Below are 17,947 nucleotides of genomic sequence, written 5' to 3'. Positions count from 1 at the left end.
TGGAGGTTCTCAATCTGCGTGTGTCGCTGGGTCTTGGGAGGAGTGTCACCTGCCAGCCATACGTGTCCAGGGCATGTGGCACATACCTCACTCCGTATGTAGCATATGTGTATAGACAGATTAACATGTGCTCAGGACAAATTATTTGTTGTTGTGGTGCGCTCACTCCTCCTTGTCATTTCCAATTTCCTGCAGAGCGCCGCCTCTTCCCCGAGCAATTCCGGACTTGGCTGCCATGTGGGAGAATGATTGTATCCGGTGCTACCGCTTCCCCCAACGGTTGATTCTGGATTTGACGGCGAGACTGGCACCACACCTGCAACCGCTGCACAGGTATCCTACGGCACTGACACCCAAGCTGAAGGTAATGGCAGCCCTACATTTTCTAGCCACGGGTACCTTTCAAAATACCATAGCTCATGTTGGTGGCATGTCCCAGAGCATGTTCTGCCGTGTGCTGCATGATTTCTTAGAGGCCATGTTGATTCACCTGGATGAGTTTATCCATTTCCCAACCCCTGAAATGTTGACTGTGGTCAAGCGTGGATTCTATGCCCTGGGAGGGATGCCCCATGTCATTGGGTCCATAGATGGGACACATGTAGCTTTGGTACCACCACACGCACAGGAGGTAGCGTTCCGCAATCGCAAGCACTGCCACTCCATCAATGCCCTTGTGGTGTGTCTGTCCAACATGGTGATTTCACATGTCTGTGCTCGTTTCCCAGGATCAGCACACGATGCCTACATCATGAGGCGTAGCAGGATGCCTGAAATGATGACGCAGCAGCGCAACGAACGAGCATGTGTTGTTGGTGGGTACAGTCTGTCTGTCCTGTATTTTGCCTAGACTTTCAGCACGACCGCTTCTCCTGTCCTGCTTATGTCCATGTGCTTTCCATGAAGGGGACGCAGGCTATCCCAACATGCCATGGCTGATCACACCTCTCCGCAACCCCATCACGCCGGCCCAGCTCCGCTACAACACCGCCCATGGCCGGACAAGGCGAGTGATAGAGAGGACGTTTGGCCTGCTGAAGAGCCGATTCAGGTGCCTACACAAGACCGGCGGCGCACTCCCATATGCCCCGGCGAAGGTCTGCAAGATCTTCATGGTCTGCTGCATGCTGCACAACATGGCAGTTGAGAAAGCTGTGCCACTCATCCTGGATCAAGATGACGAGGACCATCCACCTGTGGAGGACGAAGGGCTTGGCAATGGGGCTAGTGATGTGGAGGATGTGGAGCCGCAAGAGGAAATCCGGACTCGTCTCATACGCGACTTCTTTGCTTAGTGGTGAGTACAAGTGTCTGAGTGTGCACGCATTGCTCCCCGTGTGGCATGTGTTGTGATGTGTGTCTCCACCTGCATGTATGGCACGTGAGTCAGAGGTGTGTGTGGGTGTGTCACTGGAGTGATGGTGTCAGTGATGGTTGTATTTCCCCACTCATAATTGTGACCTAGCATGTTGTCATCCATACATGTGTCGAGTCAATGCACATGCAAGTGGCTGTGCTTCTTGTGTCTGACTGCTTGTGTGTCTCTCTTCCCCAGGTACTTGCGCATGCCGTCTGCTGGTTGCATTGTTGTGGCACTGCTATTCCTCATGGACACGTCATCGTGTGCTGACTCAGCGTTACTGGCACGGACAAGTTTGGAAGTCTCCTTAGGGTAAGGGATGCATCAGGGTTGTATTGGGTGTGGCAGTTGTTCACGATGTATGCACACTGCCCCTGTCGATGTTTGGTTCCTCTGCAGACATGTCGCATCACCATGGTGCACATGACATGCAGCTGGGTACACCTGAATAGATGGTCAGACTTGTTGACAGTCATCAGTGATGGGATGGTGGATTGTGATGATGGCATCAATGTGTGTAACACTGCCCTCGGACACATACGGTTTGCATTGGGTTGACATGCTGTGGGACTTCCACATCAGCTGATCAATGGTGTATGGCAGGCTCTCTGTGAGCAGCTGTGGGTGTTTAGCTGTTAGCCGACGCTTGTGTGCCAGTTCCATGGCTATCACGCATTTGTGCTGCAGAAGGGGGGTGCCAGTGTTGGACCCACATGTTACTCCACATGAAGTGTTCATGTGTACTTCAAGTTGCCTCTGCAATCCCGAAAACATGACTAATAAAGGTGTCCCTAGGCCTCCAAGGTGCCTCTTCTCAGTCAATGCTGGTGTGTTGCCACGGTGCATCCAGCATGTCTGGCATGGTTTACCCTGATAGTGGCTATGTGTCTATGTGTCGAGTAGCAAGATGCAAGCTGTGTGTGTGGGATGTGACTGTGTATCGTGCATGATGTCCATGACTGTGTGGGTATTGTGACATGTGCCATCCCCATGCATCCAACGTTGGCCAGGCCCCCATTAGGTGCATCCACCGGACTCAAGCTTGCAGGACATGGTTCTGCCACCTGTCTACACATACCTGGGTGCCCCCAGGACACTGGACATGATCCCTGACCTCTGCGCATGACTGTTGCTGTACTCAATATGTCTGTCAGCACGGTTGTGCGGCCACCCCCTCAGCTGGTTGGGCCCATCACGGGTGTGTATGGTGCTCCATGTCTGTCTTGCCTAATACACTGTGACCCGTGTGTCCTGTGCCAGACTCATGCCCCAGGGTGTGGATGGTTGAAGTCAATAGAGAACTCAGGCATGGTTAGACTTTACAAGACACATGTAAGGTAATAATGCAACCAGCAGGCATCTTCTCATCATGGTGTGACTTTTTATTTTAGTGGGGGGGGGGGTATGACATGAGGGGCTTTCCGGGTGTTTGGAATCCAAAGTTCAGTAGGGGAGTTGGTGTCCTTGCCATTGGAAATCCTCAGAGTCCATGCCACAGTCTTTGTCAACATTGGTCAGACAGTGACCAGCAAGGCCATGTGGCAGAGAATGTCATGTGTCCTGGGAGATGGTGATGTAGCGCCGACCCTCACGGTCTTTTCCGTGGATGACCCGCCCTCCTGCGGGGACCCTCAGAAGCAGGCCGTGACGACGTCTGGGATGCTCCATCGGATGTTTCCTCCTCCTCCTCCTGATCCCTCCATGTGGGTGGTGATGTTCTCCGCCTTCTGGCACAGGGAGGGTTGCCCATGTTGTCGGCCATCCGACGGAGTGTATCGTGAATTCCCGTGTACGCCGTCACGAGCTCAGCCTGTCCGTCCTCCATCCTCCGTTGGTGTTGCAGTAGACAGGCATGTAGCTCCGCATGTTGCTGGGCCTGCTGGGTCTTGATCCCCTCGAGGACAGACACAACCTGGGCCAGGCCCGTGGTGTCCTGCCGGTATGTGTCCAGGATGTTTCGGACATGGGAAAATACCAGGTCCCCAGCCAACTGGTCAGGCTGGTGCCTCCGCCGTCCTCCACTCCCACCACCCCTGCTCACTTGCACCTGGCCTGCCCTTGTGGGCACATCGGGTCTCCGGGACCCCTGAGGGGTGGCATTGGCATTGTCGCCTGCCTCCTCCTGGGTGCCCAGGACACCGTGTCCCTCCTGGCCAGCCTGGCTGCTTTGTGGTGGTGGGGCAGGGATCCTGGGTGTCTCCTGGGATGTGGCAGGAGTGGGGGTGGTGGTTGGCCCCGTTGTACCTGACGCAGGTGCTGCAGGTCGTTGGACACCAGAGGGGCCAGGTTGGTCGGGCTCGTCCACAGAGTGGTGAGAGTCGTCGCTGCCGGTGGGATCGGCCTCCCGCAGAGCCGGGTCCTGTGAGTCTTCCCCCCCAGTGTTGGGGGGTGAACCACGAGGTTGACCTGTGTGTGAGAGAGACAATGTTAATTTAGGTCCATGCAACATCCATGTTTCATCAGTTTCAAAGTTGGAACATTTCCTCTGGGAATTTGGATCTGTCTGGCATTCCACTCACAGTGCACTTGTGCATGGGTGTGTCCCTTGGGCACAGGTTTGGCGCCTTTAACTATGTGTGGCACAGTCTTACTTGCTGCGTCAAGTGTGACTGCAGTCAGCAGTGGAGTGGGCAGGTGTGGCGAGCCGTGCATTGGTGCCTTCCGTGTTGCACTGTACGTGGGCACATGAAGTAGTTACACACACTTCAATGATGCAGGTAGCTGTCGTTGTGCTCGTGCACAGGTTGTGACATGGCCCTGTGTTTTGCCATGGAGGAGAGGGGGGGTGCTGGCACTGGCCACCCTTGTCTACATGCACGTAGTCCACCGGCTGACGAGCAGACATTCCCACACACCAAAGGACTGATTTGCTCTCCCTGTGTCTCCCTCCCTCTCTGTCCCCCTCTCCTCCCTCTCTGTCCCCCTCTCCCTCCCTCTCTGTCCCCCTGTCCCTCCCTCTGTGTGTCAGCCTCCTCCCTCTGTCCGTCTTCCTGTGTCTCCCTCCCTCTCTGTCCCCCTCCCCCTCCCTCTGTGTGTCAGCCTCCTTCCTCTCTCCGTCTTCCTGTGTCTCCCTCCCTCTCTGTCCCCCTCTCCCTCCCTCTCTGTCCCCCTCTCCCTCCCTCTGTGTGTCAGCCTCCTCCCTCTGTCCGTCTCCCTGTGTCTCCCTCCCTCTCTGTCCCCCTCTCCCTCCCTCTCTGTCCCCCTCTCCCTCCCTCTGTGTGTCAGCCTCCTCCCTCTGTCCGTCTTCCTGTGTCTCCTTCCCTCTCTGTCCCCCTCTCCCTCCCTCTCTGTCCCCCTCTCCCTCCCTCTCTGTCCCCCTTTCCCTCCCTCTGTGTGTCAGCCTCCTCCCTCTGTACGTCTTCCTGTGTCTCCCTCCCTCTCTGTCCCCCTCTCCCTCCCTCTCTGTCCCCATCTCCCTCCCTCTCTGTCCCCCTGTCCCTCCCTCTGTGTGTCAGCCTCCTCCCTCTGTCCGTCTTCCTGTGTCTCCCTCCCTCTCTGTCCCCCTCTCCCTCCCTCTCTGTCCCCCTCTCCCTCCCTCTCTGTCCCCCTTTCCCTCCCTCTGTGTGTCAGCCTCCTCCCTCTGTCCGTCTTCCTGTGTCTCCCTCCCTCTCTGTCCCCCTCTCCCTCCCTCTGTGTGTCAGCCTCCTCCCTCTGTCCGTCTTCCTGTGTCTCCCTCCCTCTCTGTCCCCCTCTCACTCCCTCTCTGTCCCCCTCTCCCTCCCTCTCTGTCCCCTTTTCCCTCCCTCTGTGTGTCAGCCTCCTCCCTCTGTCCGTCTCCCTGTGTCTCCCTCCCTCTCTGTCCCCATCTCCCTCCTTCTCTGTCCCCCTTTCCCTCCCTCTGTGTGTCACCCTCTGTCACCTCAGCCCAGCTTCCTGGGCACACACTGTTAGCAGATCTTTGAATGGCCCTTGGCTTGTTGATGTGAGTTTGTTTCTGATCTCCAGGCACCCATTGGGTGTAGTGTGTGTCTCTGCGCTGCTGCTGTGGTGGTGTGTGCTGCCACTCTTTCACAATGTTGGCTGTTCATTAGCTGCTGTCATGTGCAAAACAGTGCCTTCACCCCCATGTGTTGATGCAAGGCGTCCGCCATTTGCTGGCGAGTCTTTCCTGTGTGGGGACACACTGTTTGTCTGGCTGTGACCTAGGCCATATGGGCAGAGGGCATTGTTGTCTGCTTCTGAGTTGCACTATGTGAATTTTGGGGCCCACCCTCCCGCCATCCGGGTTACCGTGTCATGTGTTGGTGTCTTCTGTGGCCTGTGACTTGACATTGTCCAGCTGGGTGCATGGGGCATGGTGGCGCCAGTGGCATGTGCGTGTTCATGGAGTGTGGTTGAGTCATGCGATAGCTTGGGGTGGTTGCGTGCCTGTTTGTGATTTTAGTTGTGGATGACGTTCCCCCCATGTGAGGTGCGTTGTTTGTGTACTCATCCGGGTCTCGGAGACCTCCTAATCCTTCGACTGCCTCCACCGGCTGTATGGCCATCACCCTCTCCTCCCAGGGATGGTAGTGTACGGGTCTGCGGGACGGCCCTCCTCCAGTGGCGTTGGCCTGGTTGTGTTCATCCAGCATCTTGGCTCGGACCCTCCTCCGCAGATCGTACCACCTGGCTTGGCATTCCTGCTTGTTCCTTCTGGTGTCCGCAACAGCATTCACAGCATCGACGATGGTCTGCCACATGGCTGTTTTTTCTGACATGCTGGTCTGTCTGACCAAGGTTCCAAAGAGCTGTGGCTCGACTCTGAGGATTTCATCGACAAGGACCTCCAACTCTCGGTTACTGAACTTTGGATTCTTGTTAGTGGGCATGGTGAGGGGTGTGGGTGTGGATGGTGGGGGGGGGTGGATGGTTGTGTGTGTGTGTGTGTGGTTGTGCAGGTGTGTGTGTGAATGTGATGAGGGTGTGTTTGTGAAGGTGTGTGTGTGAAGGTGTGCAAGTGTAAGGTGTGGTGAAGCTTCTAGTTTGGTGCTGTAGGTTGTCTGTGTGGTCTGGCAGCAGTGAGTCTGTTGCAAAGGCTCATGGTTTGTGTGTGTGGGCCCTTTTTATTGGTCCATTGGTGGGTGTGGCTGTGTTTGAACTTTGGGTGGGTGTGTTATAAGGAGTGGTGGTGTTTTGGGCCTCTGTTTGTTTTTGGCTATTGCTGGTCAGTGAATGTGTTGTTTTGGTAGTTGTTGGACATGTTTTGTGGCTTTGTGCCATTCGAATGGTGTATTATTGTGTCGTTTTGGTTTGTCCTGGTTGTGTACGTGCGTTTTTTGGCGTGTATACGGTGTGTACATGGGCCTTTTTGTTGTACAGTGCTGTCCTTGTGTGTGGCTTGGTACGAGTCGTACTATCGGTTGTGATGTTGGGGCCTGGGGTGCGCTCCGTCCTTAGGATGTTGTGGTGTGGGTACGCTCCATGCATACGCGGGTGGGGGTATGACTCTGACGTACAGGAGTGTACATACACGGGGGTACAACACGTACAGGGGTGGGGGTACGACTCTGACGTACACGGGTGTAGGTACACGGGGTACGACACATACACGGGTGGGGGTACGACTCGAACGTACAGGGGTGTACATACACGGTGGTACGACACGTACAGGGGTGGGGGTACGACTCTGACGTACACGGGTGTAGGTACACGGGGGTACGACACGTACAGGGGTGGGGGTATGACTCTGACGTACACGGGTGTAGGTACACGGGGGTACGACACGTACACGGGTGGGGGTACAACTCTGACGTACACGGGTGTAGGTACACGGGGGTACGACACGTACAGGGGTGGGGGTACGACTCTGACGTACACGGGTGTAGGTACACGGTGGTACGACACGTACACGGGTGGGGGTAGGACTCGAACGTACAGGGGTGTACATACACGGTGGTACGACACGTACAGGGGTGGGGGAATGACTCTGACGTACACGGGTGTAGGTACACGGGGGTACGACACGTACAGGGGTGGGGGTACGACTCTGACGTACACGGGTGTAGGTACACGGGGGTACGACACGTACACGGGTGGGGGTACGACTCTGACGTACACGGGTGTAGGTACACGGGGGTACGACACGTACACGGGTGGGGGTACGACTCTGACGTACACGGGTGTAGGTACACGGGGGTACGACACGTACAGGGGTGGGGGTACGACTCTCACGTACAGGGGTGTACATACACGGTGGTACGACACGTACAGGGGTGGGGGAATGACTCTGACGTACACGGGTGTAGGTACACGGGGGTACGACACGTACAGGGGTGGGGGTACGACTCTGACGTACACGGGTGTAGGTACACGGGGGTACGACACGTACACGGGTGGGGGTACGACTCTGACGTACACAGGTGTAGGTACACGGGGGTATGACACGTACAGGGGTGGGGGTACGACTCTCACGTACACGGGTGTAGGTACACGGTGGTACGACACGTACAGGGGTGGGGGTATGACTCGAACGTACAGGGGTGTACATACAAGGTGGTACGACATGTACAGGGGTGGGGGTACGACTCGAACGTACAGGGGTGTACATACACGGTGGTACGACACGTACAGGGGTGGGGGTACGACTCTGACGTACACGGGTGTAGGTACACGGGGGTACGACACGTACAGGGGTGGGGGTATGACTCTGACGTACACGGGTGTAGGTACACGGGGGTACGACACGTACACGGGTGGGGGTACGACTCTGACGTACACGGGTGTAGGTACACGGTGGTACGACATGTACACGGGTGGGGGTAGGACTCAAACGTACTGGGGTGTACATACACGGTGGTACGACACGTACACGGGTGGGGGTAGGACTCGAACGTACTGGGGTGTACATACACGGTGGTACGACACGTACAGGGGTGGGGGTACGACTCGAACGTACAGGGGTGTACATACACGGGTGGGGGTTCGACACGTACACGGGTGTACATACAGGGGGGGTGTACATTCACGGGGAGTACGACTCGAACGTATGGGTGCTGGGGGGAGTGTTGGGCGCGTATGCGGGCACATGTCTCCATGGTTGCAATGGGAGTTCGGTGCGGACGGTGTTTTTACCATACGGTTGTGAGATCGGACGCACGGGTTGGATCGTGATTCCTCGGTCGGACTTCACTTTTCACATTTGTACGGTAAATCGTCCGAGGACGTGTCAGACACATTTTCCTACCCGAGGACGTGTGGGGAATGATTCCCAAAGCGGTTCGTATGGACTTTTTACCATGCGAATCGTGATTGCCAGTTTGTACGGCACTTGTACGATTCGTACGGTAAAAAGACCGGATACGAGTCGTATGGGGAATTTTTTTACCGGATCGTAATTGGCACCTAGGTCTGTGCCATGTCCTGTTTCTCAGCGGACATTAATCATACCATCCACAACAAACTTTAAAAAAACGAATTAACATGAGTTCCTAGTATTTTGCATAACTCTGAGCTTCGAAGATATATTTTTTCCATTTGAATGTTAATTTCCAATTTAAGTACTGGACCTATAAGGCTCAAATTACTTTCATTGCTGCAAATGTTTGACAATATTTAGCTCCATGATCCTAACCAAGCAGTGGATTGTGAAAGGTTGCAATCTGTGAATGTGGGCCACTTTTTTTTGGCTGCCTGGGCCTAAATGTGGCCCCAATCCAACCCTGAGAATAGCCTTCAGGTTTACATTGTTGGCTCTCTGGAACTGTCTCTGAGGTGAGTGGGAGCACAAGGAGAACTGGTTTGTGAGTAAGGCCTATTGTTTGGAAAGTCCGCTGTAAGTTCTTTCTTTCAGGCTCACATTCCAAAGTACTTGCAGTTTTGTGTTTGTTTTTATAATCAGGTAATTCATATTAGGAAATCACTCCCCAAATGACCCTAAATGCCTGATGACCTTTCAAGTACTAAGTGCCTGGGTATGTATTTTCAGGCGCCACTTAAAGTGTACTGTCTGCTAAGCCTCAAAACCTTTGCATTATTTGTTCATATTTTTTCTTTAAGTTTATAATGTTGGCCATAACCTGTTGCACCAATAAAACAAATGAAAAAGTGCACTTGCATATTCCTTGTCTAACCTGGGCCCTACAAACCCTAGAAACAGCCCTGCTTCTGTGTCTTTAATCGATGTTTAGAAAAGTGCTGGTTGGAATAACATAGCAGTTTCTGGAGGGTGAGACAAATGTGAACGGCGGTATGCAGTAGTGAGAGTTTTACAGTCACTGCAGAGGTCACTGACCAACAATAACAGCTAAATGTGCTGTACTGGATGAAATCAATTTACAAACTGAAATCTTGGAAAAACACGTATGAAACCACAGCCAGAACCAGAGATGCCAAAGTGCAAAAAAAGAGAAGAACTGGAGAAATCAAGAGGTGGTCTGGTGAGAGGCAGTGATGTAAAGTGCAGCATGCAATGTATAGTGTTTAACAAGTCACTGCAGATGTGCATGGCCAGACCAATAGCAGACAGTGCTGCTGAACTGAGACCAGCCTGTAGACCCATACTCAGCTATTTGGTCTGATGAATGGTGGCCCCTACAGCTGGGAGCAACAATGTGTAAAATACCTAGGACTAAAACTTGATCAGACATTAACAATGAAAGATCATATTGCTGCCACAACCAGTTCTTGTTATTATAGCCTGTGTCTCCTGCGCAAGATTCTTCCTCACCTGCCCATTAATCATCGTAGAACTCTGGTTCAAGCCATGGAGATTAGCAGATTAGACTATAGTAATGCTCTGATGGCCGAAGTGGGAGGGACCTTGCTTGCTAAACTACAGGTGATCCTGAACACTGCGGCCAGAATGATCCTAAATCTCCCAGCAGGCTCTCCCTCTGGCCCCCAGCTGAGAGAGTTACACTGGCTACCTGTGAGGAAGCGATCATACTTCAAAATCTGCTGTCTCACCTACAATGCCTTGAAAGGCAAAGGCCCCTGCTATCTGCAAAAGAAACTTACAAAACATGTACCTAGTTGAAATCTTAAATCCAGTACACTAGCCCTCTTACAGATACCCCAAATACCTCTTAGTCGTACAGGGGGTAAAGCTTTCTCGTACCTTGCTCCAAGATACTGGAATAAACTACCTATTGCTCTGCGTGAAATTTCCAGGAAACAACTAAAAGTTTTAATTTTTCTGGTAGTCTGATTTCCTGTTCTCAGGTTTTTATCTCTGAGTCGTGCGCTATAAAAGTAGTTTTAACATAACTTAACATACTGCCTCTGACAAGCACGTGTGACGGACACCACGAGGTGCAAAGACAGAGAAGGAGAAAACCAAAGGTGGGGGAGCCGGAGGTTTGTGTGTGTGTCAGACTGGACTCAGGCTGCAGGGAGAGCTTTGGGAATTCTCTCCTGCTGTTGTATGCCTGCCCTGCAGGTATTTAAACGGCTCCCATTAGCATTTCTAAAGACAAAAAACACGTCTCTAAAAAGCATTTGGAAGTGCAGCGTCATCACCATCATCCACACTTCATAGGTTCTAATGAACCATTGAATGAATACAGTGGAATTCTTTGTAGTGTGCGCTGATTTTAGGTGTCTGCCCAGAGGGAAACCTAGACGTGCGTGCCCGCTCAGGCACACAGTTTACAGGGAACCATGGCTGACAATATCTATTTTTAATTCCAGTGCCCATGCTCTTCTCCAAATGCCTTTCTCTTTCTATCCTGACTCCAAAGAGGCAGTTTCCGTTGATGCATTGTCATATCGCAGCAACTGCACCGCTGCTTGGCGGTTAGCGGTCAGGTGGAAGAAATCTGATGCGTGTATTTAGTTTATATATCACTCTCTCCAGCGCAGTATTACTTTGCCAAGTCACACATGCTTCTAGTAGATCACAGGCACCTCCGGATCGCGGGCAGCCTAATGCATTTACATGTGATTCCTTAGTGTATTTGCCCCACTGTTCTCGCCACTTCTGCATCCACCAGTTCAGCTTTTTATGCACTCTTCAATTGACCATTCCAAATTAATTGGACTGCTCTGACACAAGCCACTTTTCACTCATGTGCCTGGCACCTGATTATGGCACCTCAGCTGTCAGTTACCATTAACATTGGTGTCAGGGGGGCATGCAGCCAGCGAAACACACAATACAATGGGTACAATTCAAATGGTGCTCTGCAGTCAAACAGGGGCTCACAGCAACGAGTGTCTAACACCAGCCCTAGTTAGCGTAGGCCTGGGTACCTTGGAGCTCATCTCACTGCACCAATGCAGCCCTCGCTGTCACTCCGCTGGCCATGTCGTCCACAATAGTTCTGTGCATTGCTTACAGGTGCTGAGGCAAACCCGCTACAGTTTATGGGAGGCAGCTCACTGCACTTGGTCTGTCAGCCCCCGCTCTCCCCACACGTCTTACTAGGAGCAGATTGTGTAGATTCTCTGATCAACACCTTCCAGCGCTCCTTGTAGGCCAGGCCGCAACCTTCGTTCTATGCTACCACTTCTCAATCCGCAGTGCAGCAGTAGGCGCCAGCCGCATCGCTGTCTCCACGTGACCCAGTAGCTCCATTGCAGTGCACCCCTCACCAAAAATGTCCAGCAGCCAAGGAGACCATCAGGAGCATGCCAGTGTCCCAACTCATGTATCATGCATGCCAGGCATGTGCAATTGTAATCTGCAAGGTCTTTTTGCCGCTGGTGCAGGGTCTGGTGTCTTTGCTCGACCAGGGTCCCCCCGGGACCTACTGAGGCAAAGCAGGCAGCCAGCCAGTCTGTGCTTCCCCGAAATGGTAACTAAGCAGATTGGTGCGCTGGCCCCACCTCTTTATCCTCCGGGGTCTGGGGCCACAGCAGTGTGTCTCAGCAGGCCACGACAGGCCCACACACGCCGCTGGTCACCGGTGGCTTGGTTGCACTTCTATAATTCTCTGCCGAGCTGCACTTCGATAATTCTCTGCCCCGTACTTTTGGATCTTATCAATATTCTTCTTTCAGAATGTGCTCATGTATGTGTACATGTGTCCCTCTATGTTGTGTACATCTGAGTGCATTCACTACATATAAGTTGCAAACACTGCATCTGTGAAAACATTTTGATGAATGTGAGAAATTGGGTTATTGGTTGTGGGGCGTTAGCGTCAAGCAGCAACCACAATCCTTCTCAGGGTAAACCATAAACGCCACTAAATTAACCTGTGCTTAACCCTCTGGTAGCCTCGCACAAAAGCAGTGAGGCTTAACGAGAAATTTTGAAAAATAGAGTAATAATAAATAAATTATTTGACACCAAAACAACAAGAAATCCATTGAACTGGAGACATGCATTTCCAAAGATGTAAAGAAAGTATAGCCCTTAAAAGCACTTGAGTTTATCTGGTTGTGTGAGATCAGGTGAAAGCTACAAGTTCAGGCTGACCTCAATGGACAAAGAGCAGGCCGGGTATCATGGACGGTCGTCACTGTTGCACGAAGCTCCTGTCAGATGTCACGATGGCCGTTGCTTGAGGTTTGCATTGATGCTCACGTCGGGCTGTTGATATTGTAGTGTGACGTGAAAATGTTGTGTCGACTCTGGCTGTCACTGTAATGAGAAGATTTGGGTTCACCAGAGCTTTGTGTTTATGATCAGCCTGCGTGGCATGATCTTGGTGCGAACTGGCCTGTTTGTGGTCGTGTAGAGCCCATAGCTTCAGGATTTCTCCTTACTAGTCAGAAGTGTGCATTTTGATGCCACCTAAGGGCCCAGGACCTGGAGAGGCACCTCTTGGGAATCAGAGACTCACTCTTGCAGAGGCCAGAAGAGCTCAGGCAGTTCCAGGCAGGTCATATTGGAGCAGGTCAGCTGGGCTGTTGCAGGGAGGCCTCTAGAGCGTGTTATATCTCTTTAGCTCTGAACCGGAGGCCAGTCAGCTGATCTTTGGAGTCACTTTGGTAGCTTGGAATGAACGGAGCAGGTTCAGTCTTCTTTCTCAGACAGCAGGGCAGGCCTTGAGAAGCAGGGCAGTCCTCTACCAGCAGGGCAGTCATTCTTCTGTAGTATCCCCAGGTCAAGGAGCATACTGAAGAGTTGGTCTGATGGTCCAGTATTTATACTTGGTGCCAACTTTGAAGTGGTAGAAATTGCTAAACTTCCCTCCACTTCTGGTTTTGGAATTTCCTTCCTTCCCCTGCCCGAGTTCCAGAATTCCAGGATGTCTGGAGTTACAAACGGCCAGTGTGAAGTTCTTTGTGTGTGTGCTGAGGCTTCTCTTTTGAAATGCAAGTGTGGTAGGTGACAGCTTCGTCCCTCCCATCTGGTCAGTTTGGCGCAACCTTCCAACATCTCGTCCCTCTTTGTATCACTGTCATGAAGGAATGCACACAGGCCATGTGCCAACTACACCTTGTCATGTGACTAAGGATACAGGCTGCAGGCACCAATGTTTTTGTTTTAAAAGTTTTTAAATGTTCTTTCTACCAGCACAGCAAGGTGGCTTGCTGCGTTGCGCTGCATGAATAACTGATACATAGGCCCATTTGTTTGTCCCCAAGTGTATCATGTTGACCTTGCTGATATGCACAGAGATACTAAACTCCAGTACATTACAACAACAAGCCAGATTCTCAAAGAAAAGTTGTATATTAACATTCACATACATTTCTACTTGTAGGTTTATGACATTTGGCAATTCACAAAGCCTGCCTTTAGTACCCAACAGTCACTGCTTTCCAGGCATACTCCTATGAAAGCCATGTGACATTTTTCTGTGTAGGCATTTCACCAATGTGGAACTGTATGCACAGTAATATATTAGATTGGGGAAAGGCAACTCGGTTGTGCAACTGAACACTTCTTTCTTCTCCCCCTGGGAAAACCCTGTCTCCTACACCCACAGAAGATTGGGGGTATTCTGTTACTCCAATCTCCCTTCTTAATCTATAGCACTTTTCAAGGGCATGGAAGGTCTATAGAGGGGTTTATGACACCTTACGAACTGATATGTCCGTAAGCATTCACAAACTTGTAAGGAAACCACACCTCAATCCTTTTACTACTCGCGTCTTGTCTAGGATTTACTCTGCCCTAAAATTAGGAGACCTTGGATATTATTGAGGTGAAGTAAATGAATCTTCACCTGCAAGATTGCACTTTGTGAATGCCTTGCAGGGGTAAGTATAGCTAGCTATATTTCAGTGTAAAGGTACGCTTACGGCTAAACAATGATTTTGAGAATAAGGCCATGGCCCAGATTTATGAAGCCCTTGCATTGCATCATTTGAGGCGGCGCAAGGCAAAGTAAGGGTTGTTGATAGATTTTCTACCCACCTTGCATAGCTCTGCATGGCTTAGTAAATCTGGAGTAACACAACGCAGCGCAAGTTGCTGGCTTGCAATACACGGCCATGGGAAGGCATACAGTGAGTGGAGCGCAGGTTTTCCCACGCATCGACCCATTGATTTTGACGCATTTACAGATTTATTAAGACCAGTAAACCTGAGAATGCGTAAAAATGCTACTCCTTCACAGGTGAGGTGTAACAAGGAGAATATGTTTATTTTTCCTCATTTTTTCCTTTTTCCACATGTGCTGCAACATGAAAAGGAAAAAAGTCTCAGAGGATTGTTTTTGAGCAAGATGGTATCTCTTTCTGCACAAAAACAATTCTGGCTGTAGGGGGCGTGGCCAACTGGCTAACATGGCGGACGCCAGTGCTTGAGGCTCCGACCGTTACCCCCGACAAATCCTGCCAGTTCTCCTGTGGAGGGGCAGCCCTAGCCTGTGGGACGCTGGTCAGGTGTGGGGCAGCGGCGGGGGCGATTTCCGAGGTCCAGGAGCTGTGGGGCGCCGCTCCCAGGCGGGGCCCGCGAGGAGAGGACGCGTGTGGCCGCCCGCACGGCAGAGCTGACCGCTGGAGGTTGACGCGATGTCGGAAGCTGATTTGGGGACGTGCCGGGCGAGCGGAGGGCGGTGAGCCGAGAGGACTGCGAGCCTTCGCGAGATGACCGCGGGGGCCGCCTGGGGGCTCCCGGCCGGATGCTGTGGTGAGGCGGAGGGCCCAGCTGCGGTGGAGTGCTGAGGAGCGGCGGCGACCTGGGCCACGCCGGGGTGACCTGCCGTGGCCTGCGAGCAGACTGGTGGCTGTGTGAGGTGGAGCCGCGACCCGGGGGAGCGGTGAGGCTCGAAGGACTGTGCAGCCCGCATGCAGTGAGGCCCGTCACCCGGAGTGGAGGGGACTGACGTCGCCACTGAGGCATTTGCTGGGGAAGCAGCGGAAGGTGAGCAGGGGCCTCAGGACTGCGTGGGCCTCACGGGAGCAATGAGCACTGCGGTGTCAGGGCGAAACGTGAGCTGCTGGAGACTGTGGAGCCTGCGGAACGGCCTACGCTGCTGCTGCGGGGAGAGCGGAGGCCCGGGTGACCTGCGATCGCACTTGTGGTGGGACGTGGATAGAGGTACTCGGACGGCGGCGCCCTGGGGCAGGTGTGCATAGGGAGATGCAGAGAGGAGCGGCCGCTTAGGGGCACAGAGGCGGAGAGGAGGTGCGACTGGGCAGACTGGAGGGCCCGGAGGCTGTGTTGTGGGACGCTCGCCGCTGAGAGCCTGTGGACTGGTGCAAGCGGCGGCGGGCGCCATTTCGCGGGGGACACCATCTTGAGAGCGACGGCGGCGGCCCCTGTGAGCGGTGAGTCTACCACTGTGGACAGCAGCGAGGGCCCGGCGATGGGGAGGTAGGAGACCCTCTGTGCGACTGTGTGCTGAACGCTGGGTGTGGAGCCCCCGGGAGTACTCCGGTGGCCGCGGTGTTGGATTGGTGACGTTCCGTGAGCCCGGGGACCCAGCGAATGGCCCGCGGGCACCTGTCGGGTGTACCCGGCGACGCTGGGGTGGCACTGGCCTAAGCACTGTCGGCGCTGCTGAGGGGAGGTACGGGAGTTCCCGGCGGGCGCCTGTCGGGCGTACCCGGTGTGGCTGGTGTGGGACTGGTTGGTCACAGTCAGAGCCGTTGAGGGGAGCCGCAGGAGATCCTACCGGATGGTACATCAAGGAGACAAGGGCAGTGGTGTGCTGACCTGGGGAGGGACGCAGGATACAACGATCTGGGAGCCCCTGTTGACCCGGGGATGCCACTCCTGCACGGACCAGCACCTCCCCTTGGGGCTGGCTGCCTGCCCGAGCCTCCTGCTCTCCCACCCGCCTGCCTAGGGTCGGTCACTTGCGCCCTGGAACTGAGACGGAGGCCCCAGCAGTCGCACAGGGAGGCGTACCACAGAGGGGCAGAGGTACCGCCATCCGGCTGCACCCGCGCCATCAGCAGACAGCCTGGGGATGCCGACTGCTCAGCAATACGCGATGGGTCGGCTCCGTAACAAAACGCAGCAGGGACAGTCACGCACGGGGAGCCTGGACACCACGCAGGGACGCCCAGGGGGAGACGCGGAGCCACAATCGGCGGCCCTCTCGGCCAAAATGGACGTCATGCTTGCGGCGGTGGAGAGACTCAGCGCCAACCTGGAACAGACGAGGGAGTCCTTAGAAACCAGGATCGACAAGGTCACTTCCGACTTTATGCTCCTCCATGCGGACCATCGTAAGATGGCCGAGATGGTCGCGGTACAGGGCCAGACACTTCGGGAGCTCCAGCCAGTTACCCAGAGCCATAGCGCAGCGCTGCAAGATGTGCTGGATAGGGTTAATGCGCTTGAAGACCGGATTGATGATGCAGAAGGGCGCTCCCGCCACAATAATATACGCGTCGTGGGACTTCCAGAGGGAGTGGAAGGTAGGAACCCGGAGCAGAATGTGGAGCGCTGGCTGCAGGATCTCTTGCCGCAGGGGGCGCTGTCCCAACACTTTGTGGTGGAAAGAGCGCACAGGGTGCCGGCGCAGCAGCCTAGACCAGGGGCCCGGCCCCGCCCGTTCCTCTTCAGGGTCCTGAACTACCGCGACAGGGATGCGGTCCTGAGTGAAACACGCAAATCTGGGGACCCTACAGTTGGCAGTAGTCGCGTTATGTTCTTCCCGGACTACACCGCGGCCGTGCAGCAGCGCAGGAGCAACTACTTGGCGGTGAAGAGGCAGCTTCGGGAATTGGAGCTGCCCTACTCTCTGCTGTTCCCGGCCCATCTGCGAGTGGTGGCAAAGGAAGGGACCCGCTTCTTCGACTCCCCGGCGGACGTCTGGGACTGGCTGGAGGAGACGGGGCAGTGGACGGGGACGAGACCCGCGGGCACAGAACCAGATGGCCGCCCGGAGAGAGGGCCCAGGAAGCGCAAGAGGCAGGGGAGCTCGACAGCCGACGCGGACGGGACTGGTGGCGCCTAGCCCTGAGAGAATCAGAATGGAGCGGCAGGAGGAACTCGACGCGGTGGCGACGCTGGGGACGCCACACAGCGGCGACTGCATGGAGATTGGAGCGCACAGTGCTCCGTGGACCAGTGGTGCCTCGTCCCTGTCCACGGCGATCTCGGAGGAACTGACTTTACCAGTGGTGACCCCACAGACTGCAGACTTGATTGTGTGATGGGATGTTGCTGCACCACACTGGGGTTGGAACCATGCATGTTAGGCATGATCACACACTTGCCCTGTAGCCACGTTGGGGGGGGAGGGACGGGGTCCCGAGGGATCTTGCGGGGGGCGCGGGGTTAGTGCTGGAGGCGCCCGGCCATGCGGGGGCGGC

This window comes from Triturus cristatus, chromosome 2_1 (assembly GCF_964204655.1).
Source record: "Triturus cristatus chromosome 2_1, aTriCri1.1, whole genome shotgun sequence".
Lineage (NCBI taxonomy): Eukaryota > Metazoa > Chordata > Amphibia > Caudata > Salamandridae > Triturus > Triturus cristatus.
The sequence above is the reverse complement of the archived record's forward strand: the minus strand, read 5'-3'. Positions refer to the sequence as shown.